The following is a 21,445-nucleotide window of genomic DNA, read 5'->3' as shown; positions in this document are numbered from 1 at the left end:
AAAGGGGTGGGGAGGGAAATATATCCCTGGTGGGTGGGGTCTGTTTGGAGGTGGCGGAAATGTCGGCGGATGATTTGGTTTATGCGGAGGTTTGCAGGGTGGAAGGTGAGCACCGGGGGCGTCCTGTCCTCGTTACGGGTTGGAGGGGTGGGGTGTGAGGGCGGAGGTGCGGGATGTGGACGAGATGCGTCGGAGGGCATCTTTAACCACGTGGGAAGGGAAACTGCGGTCTCTGAAGGAGGAGGAGGAGGAGGAGGCGGCCATCTGGTGTGTTCTGTGGTGGAACCGGTCCTCCAAGGGAGCAGATACGGCGGAGGCGGAGGAATCGGGGAATACGGGATGGCATTTTTGCAGGAGGGCGGAGGAATCGGGAAACCTGTTGGGGACTATAACCTGGTGCCGTGTGATCTTTAACCTGGCTGAAAATGTGTTGCTGGAAAAAGCGCAGCAGGTCAGGCAGCGTCCAGGGAGCAGGAGAATCGACGTTTCGGGCATGAGCCCTTCCTCAGGAATGATCTTTAACCTTGTACACCCCAGTCCAACACCGGCATCTCCGGATCTTGTATTTCACCGACTACACCTGCTCAATATAAACAAACACTCTGACAGGACCCTCCGGTTTTAATGTAAACCACAGCCCCATACACAGTAGGTACCATTTAAATAAGTTAATAGATACAAGCCTTGAGCAAATCCAGCCTCCAGCCGGACCCCCCGCTTCTTGGAGCTCGGACCCTCCTCCAGCTCCGGGGGGGTTGTTGAGCTCCTGGGCTCCGGAAGCCGCGGGGCGCCGGCTCCCTCTCCTCCACCGCCGACATTTTTAATTTGTTTTCCTCGTTCACCCGGTAACCGTCACCTCCCCCTTCCCGGGCCCCGGGAATTATACACAAATAAACAATAAACCCCACCGGGGACCGTCTCCTTTTCTTCACAACTTTCGTTCGGAAAGTTCCGGCTTCAATTTGAAATGTATTTTAAAGGTATTTTCTGAGGTAAACGGTGCCTGTCTGCCCCCCCTCCCTCCGTCAGAAACCGCCCGCTGAGTCGATGAGAAAACCGCAGCCTCGCGCCGCCATCTTTGTTTTTCTTCTCCATTCCGTCTCCTCCTTCAGTGACGCGCGTCATCCGCGCCCCCATCCAATCAGAAAACACCTTACTCCACCTGACCAATGGCAGCCGACTTTGCGGTCGCCGTTTGTCCCACCCCACCCCGCCGAATGTCGCTCTCCGATTAGTCCGCACTGACCGCAGGTGTTGGGATTGGTGGAGAGGGCTTCAGCCTCCGCTCCGACCTGTCACCTCCATCCACCTCGCGCCGCCATCTTTGTTTTTCTTCTACTTTACGTCTCCTCCTGCAGTGACGCGCGTCATCCGCGCCCCCTCCAATCAGAACGCACCGTACTCCACCTGACCAATGGCAGCCGGCGCTGGGTGTGACTGACAGGTTTTGTGTCCAATTGCCAATCTGGGATAAAAAAGGCGGGAGCCACAATTGTTTCTGTCCCTGTGACTGCACATCTCACTCCTTTTGCCTGTCTCTTCCTCAGGGGAAGGGGGAGTCCCAAACTAGAGGGCACAGGGTTAGGGGGAATCCCAAACTAGAGGGCACAGGGTTAGGGGGAGGAAAGATTTAAAAAGGTACTAAGGATTAGAAAAAAAAAGTGTGAAAGTTAATTCACCTCCAGAAAAGCCCTGTCTTAGCACCTGAACAATATAGATTGTTCACAGCCTATTACTGACTAATCAGGAAGGATGTTGTGAAACTTAAAAGAGTTTAGAAAAGATTTACAAGGATGTTGCCAGGGTTGGAGGGTTTGAGCTACAGGGAGAGGCTGAACAGGCTGGGGCTGTTTCCCCTGGAGCGTCGGAGGCTGTGGGGTGACCTTATGGAGAGTCATGGATAGGATTTTTTTTCCCTGGGGCGGGGGAGTCCAGAACTAGAGGAAACATTCAAAAAGGACCTAAGGGGCAACGTTTTCACGTATAGGTTGGTGTGTGTATTGAATGCTGCCATGGAAAATAGTGGAGGCTGGTAAAATTAAAGATGGGTATGTGAATAGGAAGGTTTAGAGGGATATAGGCTACGTGCTAGCAAATGGCACTAGATTAATTTAGGATATCTGGTCAGCACGGACAGACGGGTTGTTTCCATGCTCTCTAACTCTATGGTTCTATGTAGGTTTGTTCACTGAGCTGGGAGGTTCATTTCCAGATGTTTCGTCACCCTACTAGGTAACATCTTCAGTAGGTATCAGATGAAGCAGTGTACATGATTCCTGCTTTCTATTTACATATTTGGGTTGGTAATGTAATTTCCTGTGGAATGCCATGCTTCTAGGAATTCTCGTGTGTGTCTCGGTTTGGCTTGTCCTAAGATGGATGTGTTGTCCCAGTTGAAGTGGTGTCCTTCCTTATCTGTACGTAAGGATATGAGTGAGAGGGGGTCAGGTCGTTTTGTGGCTAGTTGGTGTTCATGTATCCTGGTGGCTAGTTTTCTGTCTGTTTGTCCAAAGCATTGTTTGTTACAATTATTATGCGTTTTTTTTTTACAACAAGCAAAACTAATGTCATTTACAAAATACAAAGGAATCATGCAGGCTGCTTCGCCTGAGGCCTACTGAAGATGTTACCTAGTAGGGTGACAAAACGTCTGGAAATGAACCTTCCAGCTCTGCGAGCAAACCTATAAACAGAACCTCAACCTGAGCTACAAGTCTTCTCAAAACTCTATGATTCTATTTCTACATAGTCAAAACCAATTTCACAAGACTAAGAGTAGACCATTCATCTCTTACGGCCTGTCCTCAACCGTGGCCTAACTGCATACATTTCAACAAGTTCCAGAAAGCTGTCTGCAGCTTTTTTATAAAATTGATAATATTCAGAAACATCACTATCATTTTTGCTATTGTCAATTTTAACGATCAGCCATTTCTCATGCACCCCCATCTCCCATGCAGAATAACCACCATCCATTCTCTGTCTCTTAGAAGGGCTTGAGGCAAGAGAAAGGACGGGAATGGGGGGGGGGGGGGGGGTGGAGGTGGAAGAAGGGAGAGGGAATAAGAGAGAGAGAAAATGGACATGGAGACAGAATGTGGGGGGAAAGAGAAGAGAAAGACTGGGGTGGGTGACAAAAAATGAGATGGCAGAGAGAGAATGGAAGGGGTGCAGTGGGTGGAGGGATAGACAGCACAAAGTCTAACTTCCCCAGGACCAGTGTCAGCGTCTCAGTGACTGAAACCCAGTCCTCCCATAGCAGACTTGGGGCAATCATGGGTCAATATACATGTCGCTAAGGCAGTGGAATCACTTAATCCCAACAGGCCATTCAGCCCATTGAATTCACAACAACCTTCCAAACACCATCCCACCCAGACCCACCTGATTACCCGACAGCCCTGTAGTTCCCCGTGGCTAACCCACACGAGCCTGCACATTCCTGGACACTGGAGCAGGGCTGATCCACCCGAAACTGCAGACATTTAAACTGTGGGAGCAAACCGGAGGACCTGAAGTAATCCACACAGTCACAAGAGGGAGAACATGCCAAAGTTGTTAAGCACTGAGCCACCGCGCCACCCAGAGCTTTCAGGTTCTGCTTTGTCTTTGTAGCTTCTAACTTCTCATGTGCCCTCAGCACAGACTCTCTCCTCCTGACATTGTTGGACCACACCCGCTGCAACCTCCCTTTCCCACTTCGAGTCATAGAGATGTACAGCACAGAAACAGACCCTTCGGTCCAACCCGTCCATGCCGACCAGATATCCCAACCCAATCTAGTCCCACTTGCCAGCGCCCGGCCCATATCCCTCTAAACCCTTCCTATTCATATACCCATCCAAATGCCTTTAAATGTTACAATTGTACCAGCCTCCACCACTTCCTCGAGCAGCTCATTCCATACATGCACTACCCTGTGTGAGAAAAAGTTGCCCCTTAGGTCCCTTTTATGTTTTTCCCCTCTCACCCTAAACCCATGCCCTCTAGTTCTGGACTCCCCCACCGCTGGGAAAAGACTTTGTCTATTTATCCTATCCACGCTCCTCACGATTTTACAAACCTCTATGAGGTCACCCCTCAGCCTCTGACACTCCAGGGAAAATAGCCCCAGCCTGTTCAGCCTCTCCCTGTAGGTCAAATTCTCCAATCCTGGCAACATCCTTCTAAATCTTTTCTGAACCCTTTCAAGTTTCACAACATCCTTCCAAAAACAAGACCAGAATTACATATAATATTCCAAAAGTGGCCTAACAACGTCCTGTACAGCCTCAACATGACATCCTAATACTGGATTAGTGGTGCTGGAAGAGCACAGCAGTTCAGGCAGCATCCAAGGAGCTTCAAAATCGACATTTCGGGCAAAAGTCCTTCATCAGGAATAAAAGGTATGACATCCTAATACCTATACTCAATGCTCTGACTAATAAAGGAACACCTTCTTCACTGTCCTATCTACCTGCGACTCTACTTTCAAGAAGCTATGAACCTGCACTCTAAAGGTCTCCTTGCTCAGCAACACTCCCTAGGACCTCACCATTATAAGTTATGCTAAGATTTGCTTTCCCAAAAATGCAGCACCTCGCATTTATCTAAATGAAACTCCCATCTGCCACTCCTCAGCCCATTGGCCCATCTGATCAAAATCCTGTTGTAATCTGAGGTAACTTTCTTCACTGTCCACTACACCTCCAATTTTGGTGTCATCTACAAACTTACTAACTGTACCTCCTATTTTCATATCCAAATCATTCTATAAAAGGACTTCTCCAGCCCTGAGCACATCATTTCCTGAATCCTGGTACCAGACAGACACAGATGCCAGAGTTGAAAATGTGTTGCTGGAAAAGCGCAGCAGGCAGCATCCAAGGAGCAGGAGAATCAATGTTTCAGGCATGAGCCCTTCTTCAGGAATCAACTGAAAATGTGATGCTGGAAACACATCTGATCTCCAGCAGCTGCAGTCCTCACTTTCTCCTAGAAGACACAGACGCCATCTGGCCCCCTGCTGCCAACTGCAGAGAACAGAGACAATCCCGGTCATTATTCTGTCCCTTACCACCACCTCCCCCATCCTAACATTGGTCTAACTCCCACCACCAAGCCAGTTAGCTCCACCCACGTGCAGCCCTCGCTCAGAGGCCCTTTACCTGCCTGACTTGCGCCCACACCCTCCTGACCCTGTCCATTGACCCCATCAGAAGGGTCTATCCAGAGGGGAATAACCGTCTGCTGGAATAAAGTGTCTGGTTAACTTCCCCCCTCCAAGGTGTCTGCAGCCTGGCTTCCAGCTCCATCTCTCTGAGCCAAAGGTCCTCCAGCATGTGTTTGCCCTAGATCACAGCATCCAGAGCCTCCCACCTTCTGGAAATCAAGAGACAAGTCCCACCCTGCCCTCTCCAATGTGTGTTGTGTAACTGCTTCATCGTTTCTCGGAGCTGAGCAGAGGCTGATAGCCAAGTTGGGTACCCGTGAGGATGGCCTCAACCGGGACCTTGGGTTGATGTCACACTACAGATGACCCAAATACAGTACACTATACACTCTCACCCATGTACATACCCTCTCACAAGCTTATACTCCATCACACACACACTTTACCAAGCATGGACACTCTCTTACACGTTCACTTGCTTGCTCTCTCTCTCTCTCACACACACACACACACACACACCTAAGTCTATGGGGCAAATTTACAGATACATCCTATTTTGCTGAAAAAGTGCACAATCTGCAGGCAGTCAATCCATGTAATATTTTATAAAATTCCTACTTGGAAATAGAACCAGTCTGACTCAAAATTGGGGTACACAGACTCTAACCTCACACCTTTCATGCATTGTCTGAGCTGAGAATTAACTTTTTTTTAAATAAAGCCTTAAGTTACATTGAGGATGTGACTTAAAAGAACCTCTGAGGTTGACATATTAATGAACTGAAACTTGCAACCCATACTAAAAGATGAAAGACTTAACAGCAATCTAGGTTTGTTCAATATATTGTTTCAGTTGCATGACGCTGTGATATTTTGCTATAAATTCTGTGTCTTATGATCCTGCTATACAGCTACCCAATGAAGGAGCAGCGCTCTGAAAGCTAGCGCTTCCAAATAAACTTGTGGGACTACAACTTGGTGTAGTGTGATTTTTAACTTTGTCCACCCCAGTCCAACATCGACTCCTCCACATCGTGTCTAGTGAACACAGCCCACACCTCCCAGTGCTGCAGTAAACTTTACAATGCTGATGAAACGATGCAGTACCGGCACTCCTGAAAAAATTACAGTTTCTAACAATACTAGCTGTTCATTCACTGCTCCTTCTGATACACGACATTGGAAAATTAGTGCTGGAGGCTGAAAGAAATCAGCAGCTTTAAAACAAAAACAATTTGGATCTCACAGCTTTCAATGAGAGTCTGAGCCAGGCGATAAGTTCAAGTAACCTTTATTGCGACCCAACTTTGTTACAGCTTCTGATCACCCCAGCAAAAAAAGGTGTACGAAAATTTTTTTTTTCCAATCAGCTCACACACTCCCCCCTCCAACCCCACTGCCGTTACTATTGGTCAGCTGAGTTGTCCCTTTATAATTGGATCCTTGGTACAGCCTAAACACGCAGAAAGTATTGCCCTACTCAGCAATTTCAACCGACACACTGCATCCAACTAAATTTCTCCCCGCAGATTTGCACTGTGTGTGGGGGGAGGAGGCGGCGTTGGTCAGGTCTCAACCACACTGCTGTGGGTCTGGAGTCACGTGTAGGCCAGACCAGGTAAAAGATGCAGCTGAAACCACTGAGTGAATCCTTTTCCGCAACGGCAGTTTCCTTCCCTGAAAAAGGACAAGAGTGAATCAGATGGGGTTTCTTTTTCCCAGAATATGGTTTCATCATTAGATTCCATACTCCAGGATTCTGTCCAAATTCCAATTCCGCCATCGGGCCATGCCGGGATTGGAACCGGGCTGTCCCCAGAACTGGGTTGGTAGTCCAGTCGATAATGGCACACGGCTGTCACTCCTTCAATCCCCCCTGTGATGGCACGTGAACTCGCTGGTGCCTCCGCAGGTGGGAGGAGCTGGTGAATCTCTTCCCGCACTGAGAGCAGGTGAGCGGCCTCTCCCCAGTGTGGACCCACTGGTGGGTCAGCAGGCTGGAAGAATCGATGAATCCCTTCCCGCACTCGGAGCAGACAAATGGCCTCTCCCCGGTGTGGACCCGCTGGTGGGTCAGCAGGCCAGAAGAATCAATGAATCCCTTCCCGCACTCGGAGCAAGTGAATGGCCTCTCCCCGGTGTGGACCCACTGATGCTTCCGCAAGTTGCCCGCGTGACTGAAGTCCCTCCCGCAGTCAGGGCAGGTGAATGGCTTCTCCCCCGTGTGGACCCGCTTGTGGGTCTGCAGGCTTGAAGAATCAATGAATCCCTTCCCGCACTCTGAGCAGGTGTACGGCCTCTCCCCCGTGTGGACCCGCTGGTGGATCAGCAGGTTAGCCGAGCAAGCAAACCCCTTCCCGCAGTCGGGGCACCTGTAGGGCCGTTCCCCCGTGTGGACACGCTCGTGCTTCCGCATGTTGCTCACATGACGAAAGGTCATCCCACACTCAGGGCAGGAGAACGGCCTCTCCCCTGTGTGGACCCGCTTGTGGATCAGCAGGGCAGCTGACTGAGCGAACCCCTTCCCGCACACCAAGCATGTGTAGGGCTTCTCTCCCGTGTGGACCCGCTCGTGTTTCCGCAGGTTGCTCACATCACTGAATCCCTTCCCACACACACAGCAGGTGAATGGCCTCTCCCCGGTGTGAACGCGTCTGTGCATTTCCAGCACCGAGGGGGAAGGGAATCCTTTCCCACATTCCCCACATTTCCACGGTTTCCCCATGGGGAGAGCTTTCCTTGTGTCACTCTGGGTTTGAAATTACAAACAGAACGGGTACACAGTCTTTCCCCACCATGAGGGGTGAGATTTTGATTCCTCCAAACTGAGTAAATGGTTTGAAGCACTTTTCACAGTCAGCACACCGAATCTCCCTCACTCGGGTATCTCAGTATTCTTCCTGCCACACCAGCATCCAAAATCTCAAACAGACATTTCTTCTCGATTTGAATGGCTGCTGATATTCAAGTTCCAATGAATCAAGTGGTTCCATCAAAAGTCGATGTAGCAATTGCTTTCAGATTTCTTTCCGCATGTCTGCCTGCAAAAAAACTTCACAACGTAAGTGACAACCATCAGTACACTTAAATTAACATAACATAGTTGGCAATTGCTATAGATTGCCCGATGCCTGCTGATCACATATTACCCAGCATACAGAAACCAGAAAACCCTCATGCAGCCAGATAGTCTTAGGTGTGAATGGAGGAAAACGTCATTTAGGTGACAATGACCTGGGACAACCTTCCTACAAAAGGTGCTGGCAATGGAGCTGAATCAGGGACATGATAATGAAATGTCAAGGCTACTTGAGAAAAGAAAGTCAGTAAAGTTGCTGAATGACTTCCTGCTGTTCTATTAAATTAAAAAAAAGACAAGAAATACAATATGTAACTCCATTACATGGGCAGCACGGTGGCTCAGTGGTTAGCAATATTGCCTGACAGCACCAGGGTCCCAGGTTTGATTCCAGCCTCGGGTGACTGTCTGTGTGGAGTTTGCACATTCTCCTTGTGTCCGCGTGGGTTTCCTCCGGGTGCTCTGGTTTCCTCCCACAATCCAAAAATGTGCAAGTCAGGTGAATTGGCCGTGCTAAATTGCCCATAGTGTTAGGTGCATTAGTCAGAGGGAGATGGGTCTGGGTGGGTTACTCGGAGGGTCGGTGTGGACTGGTTGGGCTGAAGGGCCTGTTTCCACACTGTAGGAAATCTAATCTAAAAAAATCCATTACTACTTTACAAGGTAATTAGAAGAATAATTGCAAAGAAGCTTTTACAACAGCCAACAATATCAGATATACACCATATGAAGCAACATGTGTCTACATTTTATATCAGAGTGCCAATCTCTCTCTCAGGATGAGGAATGGAAAGGGGAGACATTGCTTTGCTCCCAAATGGACGATAGCACGGTGTCTCAGTGGTTAGCACTGCTGTCTCACAGCATCAGGGACCCGGGTTCAATTCCAGCCTCAGGCGACTGCCTGTGTGGAGTTTGCACATTCTCCCCATGTCTGCGTGGGTTTGCTCCAGTTTCCTCCCACAATTCAAAGATATGCAAATTAGGTGAATTGACCATGCTAAATTGCCCCATAGTGTTCAGGGATGTCTAGGTTAGGTGCATTAGTCAGGGGTAAATGTAGAATAATAGGGGAATGGGTCTGAGTGGGATATCCTTTGGAGGGTCGGTGTGGACTTGCTGGGCCAAAGGGCCTGTTTCCACACTATAGGGATTCCATGTTGCCCAGAGGGAGGGAGGGAGTTTCACTCTGAAACTGACAGGGCTACCTCCGCATTGTGACATCACAATGGATCAATGGGGGCAGGGCAGGCAGTGGGCCTGTGCTGCCCTGCAGCTGAAGCACATGGGGAGGGGAAGACCCAGAGTTGGAGGTGCTACCATAGCTGCTGTCGGGGGTTTGGGAGAAACTGTTTATTTTATGAACCATTTCAATTCAACCTCATCCTAGCCGTTCAAATACTAATTTTACACAGTGTTACAAGGGGACATAAATTTAAAGGTGAAGGGTGGAAGGTATAGGGGGGATGTCAGAGGTAGGTTCTTTACCCAGAGTGTGGTGGGGGCATGGAATGCGCTGCCTGTGGGAGTGGCAGAGTCAGAATCATTGGCGATCTTTAAGCGGCAATTGGATAGGTACATGGATGGGTGCTTAAGCTAGGACAAATGTTCAGTACAACATCGTGGGCCGAAGGGCCTGTTCCATGCTGTATTGTTCCATGTTCTCAAGGGTGATTCATGCGTGGAATGAACTTCCTGAGGAAGTGGTGGATGAGGGTACAATTAAAAGCCATGTGGACAAGTATGTGAATAGGGAGAAAAGGTCAGCAGCAGGCTGGTGTGACTAGTTTAATTTGGGATTATGGTTGGCATGGACTGGTTGGACCGAAGGTCTGTTTCATGCTGAATGACTCATCTGGCAGGTTCATAGTTCCTTGAAAGTAGAGTCGCAATTAGACAGGATAGTGAAAGATGTTTGGTACACTTGACTTTATTGGTCAGTTGGGAGATCATGTTGTGGCTGTACAGGAAATGAGTTAGGCTTCTTTTTGGAGTATTGTGTGCAATGCTGGTACCAGTGATCCCATCTTGACAAACCATACACCAGAGATAGTGACTAAAATTGACTGGGACACAGAATAAAGTCACAAAATCCTTGCAGTGCAGAAAGAGGGTCTTTGTCCCATCGATTGCATTGGATTGCAGCCGTACAGGACATTCGTTAGGCCACTTTTGGAATATTTCATTTGATACTGGTCTCCCTGCTAGAGGATAGGAAGGATGTTGTGAAATTTGAAAGGGTGCAGAAGAGATTGAGAAGGATGTCACCAGGGCTTTTTGACTAGCTTCCCTACAGTGTGGAAACAGGCCCTTCAGCCCAACTTGTCCACCCAGACCCACTCCTCCTAGCTAATGCACCTAACACTACGGGCAATTCAGCATGACCAATTCACCTTTCCTGCACATTTTGGGACTGTGGGAGGAAACCAGAGCACCCAGAGGAAACCCACGCAGACACTGAGAATGTGCAAACTCCACACAGACAGTCGCCAGAAGCTGGAATAAAACCTGGGTCCCTGGCGCTGTGAGGCAGCAGTGCTGACCACTGAGCCACCATGCCACCCTGACTGGGTTGGAGAGTTGTGGTATAAGTAGAGGCTGAATACGAAAGAGCTGTTTTCCTGGAGCATCAGAGGTGGAGGGGTGACCTTATAAAACTTGATGAAATCATGAGGGGCATGGATAAAGTAAATAGGCAAGGTCTTTTCTCCAGGGTGGGGGTGTCCAAAACCAGAGGTTTAGGCGAGGGAGGGGAACCATTTAAAAGGGATCTAAGCGGCAACATTTTTACACAGCTAGTGGTGCGTGTACAGAACGAGCTGCCAGAGGAAGTGGCCGGTACAATTACATTTAAAAGGCATCTGGATGGGTATGTGAATAGGAAGGGTTGTACGGATATGGGCTAAATGCTGGCAAATGTAACTAGATTAACACCTTGTCTGCATGGATATGTTAGATCAAAAAGTCTTTCAGTGCTGTATATCTCGATGTCTATTTGATAACAGATTAATAGAAATACATAATGTAAATACTGTATTGTTATAAATCATAGCTCAGTACTATTACTTAGATGCAAGGGAGAGAGAATTCCTCACATCGGGCATATAAGAATCCTGGGAGACCCCTATTTCTGGTTTACTTTCTAATGAATAAACATTAACCTAAAACACTAACCACAAACACCAACCGAGCATTTATTTCTAATTTTGTTTCACTTTTCTTGTTTTATTCCCCACCACAATGACATTCTGTGTCTGGATCACTGACAGGCTGGAAGACTCTGGGTTGGGTCCTGACCGACTAAATGTTTTATTGCTCTGGAAGGTGTAAAAAGGGGGTCAAAGCTTCAGCAGAAATCCAACCGAGCTGAGAACAGACCAACATCTTACTCTGTGGGAACAGGGAGATCAATGGAGGACAGTGTTTTTTTTTGGCATGCTTTTCGGAGGGGGTCAGTGTGGACCTGATGAGCCAAATGGCCTGCTTCCACACTGTAGGGCTTCGGAGATTTACCGCAGTTGTACTTGCCCTGGATCACAGCACCCAGAACCACCCACCTTCTGCAAATCAATCGACAAGATCCTGAAGATCTGGACTCCCCTGGCATGGTGGCACGCAGTGGTTAGCACCGCTGCCTCAGCACCAGAGACCCGGGTTCCATTCCCGAGACTGTGTGGAGTTTGCACATTCTCCCCGTGTTTGCGTGGGTTTCTTCCCACAGTCCAAAAATGTGCAGGTTAGATGAACTGACCATGCTAAATTGCCTGTAGCGTTAGGGGAATGGGTCTGGGTGGGTTGCGCTTCGGTGGGTCGGTGTGGACTTGTTGGGCCGAAGGGCCTGTTTCCACACTAAGTAATCTAATCTCTCTGTTCCACAATAAACACTAGCAATTCAGACTGGTTCTGTAAGATTTCACACTTTATTTTACGGCCAGTCAGTCAGTCAATAAACACTAGCAATTCAGACTGGTTCTGTAAGATTTCACACTTTATTTTACGGCCAGGTACTGGTTGTCTAGCAACAGAGGTTAAACACTTCTGTGTCCCTCAGAGAAACTGCGCACATGGCTTAAGACAAAGACATTTTTATATCTTTTTTGAAAGCAGCATAACCCAATGATATTTCTTGGGAACCAACCTTGCTTTACACATCCAAGCACCTTTATCTCCCGACACTATTTTCCGCATCTGCACTTGCAAGGTCCACATCCTAAGTCATGGCTCACCGCATCATAATTTCCCTGACCCCAGGTTTAACTCTTGCCCTGTAGTACACACTTTTCCCTCTCCATCACGAGTGTAAAAATCACCGAATTATGGTCACTATCCCCAAAGTGCTCACCTACCTCTAATTCTAACACCTGGCCTGGTTCGTTACCCAGAACCAAATCCAGTATGGCCTCACCTCTTGTTGGCCTGTCTACATATCTTGCTGTCTATTTGTTAACAGATGATGTATTTCTATTAATGTAAATACTGTATTGTTATAAATCATAGCTCAGTACTATTACTTAGATGTAAGGGAGAGAGAATTCCTCACATCGGGCATATAAGAATCCTGGGAGACCCCTATTTCTGGTTTACTTTCTAATGAATAAACATTAACCACAAACACCAACCGAGCATTTATTTCTAATTTTGTTTCATTTTTCTTGTTTTATTCCCCACCACAATGACACTGCCTGGATCGCTGACAGGCTGGGAGACTGAAGGTTCGGTCCTGACCGACTAAATGTTTTATTGTTCTGGAAGGTGTAAAAAGGGGGTCAAAGCTTCAGCAGAAATCCAACCGAGCTGAGAACAGACCGATATCTTACTCTGTGGGAACAGGGAGATCAATGGAGGACAGGGTTTTATTTTTGGCATGCTTTTCGGAGGGGGGTCAGTGTGGACCTGATGAGCCGAATGGCCTGCTTCCACACTATAGGGCTTCGGAGATTTACCGCAGTTGTACTTGCCCTGGATCACAGCACCCAGAGCCACCCACCTTCTGCAAATCAATCGACAAGATCCTGAAGATCTGGACTCCCCTGGCATGGTGGCATGCAGTGGTTAGCACCGCTGCCTCAGCACCAGAGACCCGGGTTCCATTCCCGAGACTGTGTGGAGTTTGCACATTCTCCCCGTGTTTGCGTGGGTTTCTTCCCACAATCCAAAAATGTGCAGGTTAGATGAACTGACCATGCTAAATTGCCCGTAGCATTAGGGGAATGGGTCTGGGTGGGTTGCGCTTCGGTGGGTCGTTGTGGACTTGTTGGGCCGAAGGGCCTGTTTCCACACTAAGTAATCTAATCTCTCTGTTCCACAATCAGTCAATAAACACTAGCAATTCAGACTGGTTCTGTAAGATTTCACACTTTATTTTACGGCCAGGTACTGGTTGTCTAGCAACAGAGGTTAAACACTTCTGTGTCCCTCAGAGAAACTGCACACATGGCTTAAGACAAAGACATTTTTATATCTTTTTTGAAAAGTACAGCCACAATTACACAGCAGATTCAAACAATTACCAATCAAATTTAATAAAATGACATTATTGACAGCAACTTAACCCAAAGATATTTCCTGGGAACCAACCTTGCTTTACACATCTAAGCACCGCATCTGCACTTGCAAGATCAGTTAGGATGGCTAGTAATATCTTATCATGTCTAGTTATTTCTATGCTGCAAAGGAAGCATTGTCTGCTAATCTTTGCTAAAGCACACAATGGTTAAATCCGGAATGCAGCTTTTAGTAGGGTTAAAAGCCATTTTATACAGCTTTTAAGCAGAATTGTCGATTTGAGCCATATTGTCATGTTACGTGCAATAAGAAGCCATTTTGTTGCTGCTTATGTTAGTAAGAGCATGTATTAAATGGTTGCTCCTAACAACCTGTATTCAGATTTCAGATCCTCAGTCCCACCCTGCCCTCGTATTTGTGTTATCTATCTGCTTAATCATTTCTCGTGACAGTAACATTTACAATGCTGATGAAACAACGCAATACCTACAGCACTGAGAATTGTAAGGCTTCCATCGATACCAGTTACTGATTCACCGCTCCCTCTGATGCCCAGCATTGGAAACAGTGTTGGAGGCTGAAAGAAATGGGCAGTTTAAAACAAAAACCCACCTAACCCCTCACTGGGTCCCCACTCAGCAAACTTTACTTACTGTTGGTAAACCTTAGAGCACTTCACCCCCACAGTGCAATGAATTCCCAATTTCCACTAAAATCCCAGATATGCTTGCTCACTCAGTCATAGAGAGTCGTACAGCATGGAAACAGATCCTTCGGTCCAACCCGTCCATGCCAACCAGATATCCCAACCCAATCTAGTCCCACCTGCCAGCACCCGGCCCATATTCCTCCAAACCCTTCCTATTCATATACCCATCCAAATGCCTCTTAAAGGTGCAATTGTTACAGTAGCCTCCACCACTTCCTCTGGCAGCTCATTCCATACATTTACCACTGAAAAAGTTGCCCCTTAGGTCTCTTTTATATCTTTCCCTTTCACCCTAAACCTATGCCCTCCAGTTCTGGACTCTGACCCCAGGGAAAATACTTTGCCTATTTACCCTATCCATGCCCCTCAATTTTGAGAGACCTCTAAGGTTGCTGTCTCACAAATGAAAGGTTTCATTGTAACTCCTTCCGCTCCCAGTAAGGGCAAAGCATCTTTGAAAACTGCTCTGAAAGTCCAGTCTTTGCAATGACACATCTGCTTTCACCAAAGACTATTAGTCACACAGCACAGAAAGAGATCATTCAGTTCAACTCGTCCATGCTGACCAGATATCCGAAAGTAATCTACTCCCATTTGCCAGCATTTGGCCCATATCACTGAACCCTTCCTATTCAAATTTAATCCAGATGCTTTTTAAAATGTTATAATTGTACCAGCCCCCACCACTTCATTTGGAAGCTCATTTCATACACGCACCACCCTCTGCACGAAAAGGTTGCCCCTCAGGTCCCTTTTAAATCCTTCCCCTCTAACCTATACTCTCTAGGTTTGGACTCCCCTACTCAGGAGAAAAGATTTCAGCTCTTCACCCTATCCATGGCCCTTATGAGCTTGTATAAAGTCACCCCTCAGCCTCCGATGCTCCAGGGAAAACAGCCCCAGCCTATTCAGCCTCTTCCTATTACTCAAACCCTCCAACTCTGGCAACAACCTTGTAAGTCTTCTCCAAATGCTTTCAAAGTTTTGCAACATCTTTCCTGTCACGGTGACCAGAACTGAACGCAGTATTCAAAAGTGGCCTAATCAATGTAATGTCCAGCCGCTGTGACCACCATTCCTATACTGAATATACTGACCAATAAAGGCAAGCATACCAAACGTCTTCTTCACTATCCTATCTATCTGCAACTGTACTTTCAAGGAACTATGAACCTGCACTGCAAGGTCTCTTTGCTCTGCAACATTCCCATTAACTGTCTACATCCTATATTGTACAATTTATGTCTCCAAAATGCAACACCTCATTTATCTAAATTAAACTTCACCTGCCACACCTCGGACCCTCACTTTGCTGAACCTAATCCCTGCTGTACCTCATCCTGAAGGGGCTGGTTCATGCTAATGAACAGGGCCACACTCGGTTTGGTGGGCGGGGGGGGGGATTTAATTGAAGCAGACAGAACGGCCTGGACAGAGTGGATGTTGGGAGGATGTTTCCATTAGCAGCAGAGACCAGGACCTGAGGATGAGGATACAGTCTTGGAGTAAGGGGAAGACCTTTCAGAATGGAGAGAAGGAGAAACCTCTTCAGCCAGAGAGATATGCTCCAGTGAAAAAATTCCCAGCCTAGGAGGTTGAGGTGTGACCTTATAGACCATTAAAAATCATGTGGGATATAGGGGAGGTGAATGGCAGATGTCCTCTGCCCTTAGGGTGGGGGGTTTCAAGATTTGGAGCAAATTTTGAAGGTGGCAGGAGAAAGATTTTAAAAAGACACGAGGGGCACCTTTTTTCATGCAGAGTGGTTCACGAGTTGAATGGATGTCTAGCGAAAGTGGTGGATGCAGCTACAGTTAAAATGTTTAAAAAACATTTAGATAAGTACGTGAATAGGAAAGGTTCGGAGGGATATGGGCTAAACACAGGCTCGTAGGTCTACTTTAGTTTGAGGACCAGTCAGCAGGGACGAGTTGGACTGAAGGGTCTGTTTCTGTAACTGTTCTGTATTGGTCTTAAAACCATTTTCTTGCCTTCCCTCAACCATCCACTTCTTTGTTGTTCAAAAATCAAATGAACTCAGTCTTGGAGATATTCAATGACCCCCTAACTGCAGGAAGACATTCCCACTTCTCAACTCAATACCTCTTCCCAACAGACCACTTGCCTTGCTGATTGCTTGCTGTACCTGTCTGACAACTGGCAGTGACTGGTGTAGAAGGACGCTGAGGCCCCTTTGTACATCCACACATCATTCCTGAAGGGCCTGAAACAGCGACTCTCCTGCTCCTCTGATACTGTCTGACCTGAGGTGCTTTTCCAGCGCCACACCTTTCGACTCTGATCTGCAGCCCTCACTTTCTCCACATCCCCTCAACAAGTATACCATTTTGGATACTGTTGTTGGGGGGGGGGGGGGGGACTCTCCCTCTTTATGGGCATTTAAGAGGGCATTGGATAGGTATATGGAGGATAGTGGGTTAGTGTAGTTTGGGTGGGCTTGGATCGGCGCAACATCGAGGGCCCAAGGGCCTGTACTGCGCTGTATTCTTCTATGTTCTATGTTCTATGTTCTATGATCATGTTTTCAGGATCCTTGCAGGGGAGGGGGAGCAGCCCAAGTAGTGGTCCACATAGGCACCAACGACAGACAGGGCGAGAGATGGGGGTTTAAGGCAAAGATTCAGGGAGCAAGGGTGGCAGCTTAGACCTCAGACAAACAGTTGTTATCTCTAGCTTGTTGCCCATGCCACGTGCTCGTGAGAGAGCAGTTGAACATGTGGCTACAGGAATGGGGCGGGGGAAGGAGATTTGGATTACTCAATAATTGAGGCTGTTTCTGGGTAGGTGGGACCTCTACAAACAGGATGGTCTACACCTAAACCAGAGGGGTAAGAATACAGAAGATGGTAAAAGAGGTGGGGGTGTGACACTGTTAGTCCAGTACGATATTACGGCTGCAGAAAGGACGTTTGAGGACTCATCAATTGAGGTAGTATGGGCTGAGATTAGAAAATAGAAAGGAGAGGCCACCCTTTTGGGGAGTTTTATATAGGCCTCCAAATAGTTCCAGAGATTTAGAGGAAAGGATAGCAAAGATGGTTCTGGATAAGAGCAAGAGTGACAGGGTAGTTGTTATGAGAGACTTCAACTTCCCAAATATTGACCGGGAATACTATAGTTCAAGTACTTTAGATGGATCAGTTTTTGGCCATTGTGTGCAGGAGGGTTTTCTGATACAGTATGTAGACAGGCCAACAAGGGGCAAGGCCACATTAGATTTAGTACTGGGTAATGAACCTGGCCAGGCATTAGATTTGGAGGTAGGTGAGCACTTTGGTGATAGTGACCACAATTCAGTTAGTTTCCTTTAGCAATAGAAAGGGATAGGTATAGACCAGAAGGCAATTACGATGCAATTAGACACGATTTAGGATGCATAGGATGGGGAAGGAATCTGCAGGGGATGGGCACAATAGAAATATGGAGCTTACTTAAGGAACAACTACTGTGTGTCCTTGATAAGTATGTACCTGTCAAACAGGGAGAAGTTGTCAAGCGCAGGAGCCGTGGTTTACTAAGGAAGTTGAATCTCTTGTCAAGAGGAGGAAGAAAGCTTATGTTAGGATGAGATATGAAGGCTCAGTTAGGGCAATTGAGTTACAAGATAGCCAGGAAAGACCTAAAGAGAGCGGAGATGAGTGAGGAGGGGACGTGAGAAGTTGTTGGCAGATAGCTTTCGGGTTTTCCCTGATCCTTTCCACAGATATATAAAGGGATAAAAGAATGATTTGAGTAAGATTAGGGCCAATCAAGGACAGTGGCAGGAAGTTGTGCCTGCAGTCACAGGAAATAGGGGAAGCGCTAAATGAATATTTTTCATCAGTATTAACACTGGAAAAAGACAATGTTGTTGAGCAGAATACTGTTAAACAGGTTACGAGACTAGATGAGATGGAGGTTCACAAGGAGGCAGTGTTAGAAATTCTAGAAAGTGTGAAAATAGATAAATCCCCCGAGCCAGTTGGGGTTTATCCTAGGATTCTCTTGGAAGTCATGGAGGAGATAGCCGAGCCTTTGGCTTTGATCTTTATGTTGTCATTGTCTACAGGAGTAGTACCAGAAGGCTGGAGGATAGCAAGTGTTGTTCCGTTATTCAAGGGGAGTAAAGACAACCCGGTAATTACAGGTCCGCGAGTCTTACCTAGGTTGTGCGTAAAGTGTTTGAAAAGATTATAAGAGATAGGATTTATAATCGTCTCGATAGGAATAAGTTGATTAGGGATAGTCAACACGGTTTTGTGAAGGGGAGATTGTGTCTCACAAACCTTATTGAGTTCTTTGAGAAGGTGACCAAACAGGTGGATGAGGGTAAAGCCATTGATGTGGTGTATATGGATTTCAGTAAGGTGTTTGATAAGGTTCCCCACTGTAGGCTATTGCAGAAAATACAGAGACATGGGATTGAATGTTTGGATCAGAAATTGACTAGCTGAAAGAAGACACAGGGTAGTGGTTGATGGGAGATGATCATCCTGGAGTTCAGGTATTAGTGGTGTACTGCAAGGATCTGCTTTGGGTCCACTGCTGTTTGTCATTTTATGGATGAGGGTGAAGAAGGATGGGCTAGTAAATCTGCGGATAACAATGAAGGTTGGTACCGTTGTGAAGAATGCCAAAAGATCTTGTAGGTCACAGGGAGACGGAGAGAAGCTGCAGAGCTGGGCTGACGGGTGGCAAATGGAGATTAATGAAGAAAAGTGTGAGGTGATTCCTTTGGAAGGAGTAACAGGAATTCAGGATACAGGCAAATGGTAAGATTCTTGGTGGTGTAGATGAGCAAAGAGATCTCGGTGTGCATGTACATAGATCCATCAAAGTTGCCACCCAGGTTAAAAGGGCTGTTAAGGCAGCATACGGTTTTTATTAGTAAAGGGATCGAGTTTTTTTTTTTTAAGATTACATTACAGTGTGGAAACAGGCCCTTCGGCCCAACAAGTCCACACTGACCCGCCGAAGCGCAACCCACCCATACCCCTACATTTACCCCTTTACCTAACACTATGGGTAATTTAGCATGGCCAATTCACCTGACCTGCACATCTTTGGACTGTGGGAGGGAACCGGAGCACCCGGAGGAAACCCACGCAAACACGGGGAGAACATGCAAACTCCACACAGTCAGTCGCCTGAGGCGGGAATTGAACCCGGGTCTCAGGCGCTGTGAGGCAGCAGTGCTAACCACTGTGCCACCGTGCCGCCCACAACCATGGAACCATGTGGCAGCTGTACAAAACTCTGATGTGGCAGCACTTGCGAGTAGTGCATGCAGTTCTGGTCACCGCATTATAGGAAGGATGCAGAAGCTTTGGAAAGAATTCAGAGGAGATTTACCAGGATGTTGCCTGGTATGGAGGGAAGGTCTTACGAGGAAAGGTTGAGGGACTCGAGATGTTTTTGATTAGAGGGAAGAAGGTTGAGAGGTGACTTAATTGAGACGTAAGATAATCAGAGGGTTAGATTGGGTGGACAGTGAGAGCCTTTTTCCTCAGATGGTGATGGCTAGCACGAGGGGAGATATCTTCAAATTGAGGGGTGATAGATATAGGACAGGTGTCAGAGGTAGTTTCCTTATTCAGTAGTGGGGTGTGGAACGCACTGCCTGCAACAGTTGTGGACTCACCATCTTTACAGGCATTTACATGACCATTGAATAGGCGTATGGATGAGAATGGAATCGTGTTAGATGGGCTTCAGATTGATTTCACAGGGTGGCACAACGAGGGCCAAAGGGCCTGCACTGTGTTATAATGTTCTATGTTCAATATATCACCATTTAAACAATGCACCTTTCTGCTTATTTTTTTCCCCACAGCAAAGCCTATAACTTTACCTTGTGGTACTAGATTTGCTGTGTCTGTGCTAATTGAAACACAGACCTGGACCAACTTTTCCAGGGTCTGTCCCCTCCCTGGATTCACTCCCTTTCCTTTCAGTTGCTGCAAGTCAACAATTCAACCCCAGAATGAAAAAAAAGAAATAGAAAAGGGGGTGAGAAAAGTAAGTGTTGTACTCACCGATGTTGGACAGAGGAAGTATGTGGTACTAGATTTGCTGTGTCTGTGCTAATTGAAACACAGACCTGGACCAACTTTTCCAGGGTCTGTCCCCTCCCTGGATTCACTCCCTTTCCTTTCAGTTGTTGCAAGTCAACAATTCAACCCCAGAATGAAAAAAAAGAAATAGAAAAGGGGGTGAGAAAAGAGAGTGCTGTACTCACCGATGTTGGACAGAGGAAGTAAGTTGCAGTCTGGGGTGAAGCTCAATCTTCATTCAGAGAGAGGAGCAGCAGCAGCTTCAGAAGCTCAGGGACCAACTTCCGCATTTAGACAATGGGTGGTGGGGGGGGGAATCTGATTGGCAGGAAGACCAGGCTCCTTCCGGTTCTCCAGGGCTTCCAATTGGCCCATGGAAAGACGGTCGCGTGCCATTTCTGCGGACACCAAGGAGCATGTGCATTGCTTTGCTGACACCGGCGAACATGCGCACTCCTTACTGACACCGAGGAGCATGCTCAGTATGTTTTGTTGAGAGGCTGGTTTTATCGACAAATTTTTAAGGGTCCAAACGCCAATCGGGTAGAAAAAGCTGGAGCCACAAATTTCTCCCCTCTTGGCTCGACATTTTATTCCTTTTGCATGTTGGTTGGCTGCCCAACCTTTGTATGTCTTTTCCCCAGGGTACAGAGTCCCAAACTAGAGGGGCATAGGTTTAGGGTAAGAGGGAAAAGGTTTAAAAGGGACCTCAGAGGCAACTTTTTCATGCAGAGGGTAGTACGTGTATTGAACAAACTGCCAAAGGAATTTGTAGAGGCAGGTGCAATTGCAACATTTGCAGCAGCTGGATGGGTACATGAACAGGAAGGTTTAGGGTAAGAGGGGAAAGATAAATATGTGGACCTTTCCACACTGTAGGTAATCTAATCTAATCTAATGCTGGCAAATGGGTCACCAGATTAATTTAGGATATCTGGTCGTCA

General features: G+C 47.1%; 1 protein-coding gene and 1 pseudogene across 1 annotated transcript in view; one reads left to right on the top strand and one right to left on the bottom strand.

Annotated features, from left to right (window-relative positions):
- LOC122543515 overlaps positions 1 to 21,356 on the bottom strand; it is an 87,270-nt pseudogene extending 65,914 nt beyond the window's left edge.
- The window catches only part of LOC122543522 (zinc finger protein 229-like), a 97,718-nt gene that overhangs the window by 45,579 nt on the left and 30,694 nt on the right, over positions 1 to 21,445 (top strand). The gene's annotated exons all lie outside the window — the stretch shown is intronic.

Source organism: Chiloscyllium plagiosum, chromosome 44 (assembly GCF_004010195.1).
Source record: "Chiloscyllium plagiosum isolate BGI_BamShark_2017 chromosome 44, ASM401019v2, whole genome shotgun sequence".
In the NCBI taxonomy this organism is placed as follows: domain Eukaryota; kingdom Metazoa; phylum Chordata; class Chondrichthyes; order Orectolobiformes; family Hemiscylliidae; genus Chiloscyllium; species Chiloscyllium plagiosum.
This window is presented reverse-complemented; position numbering and strand designations above follow the sequence as displayed.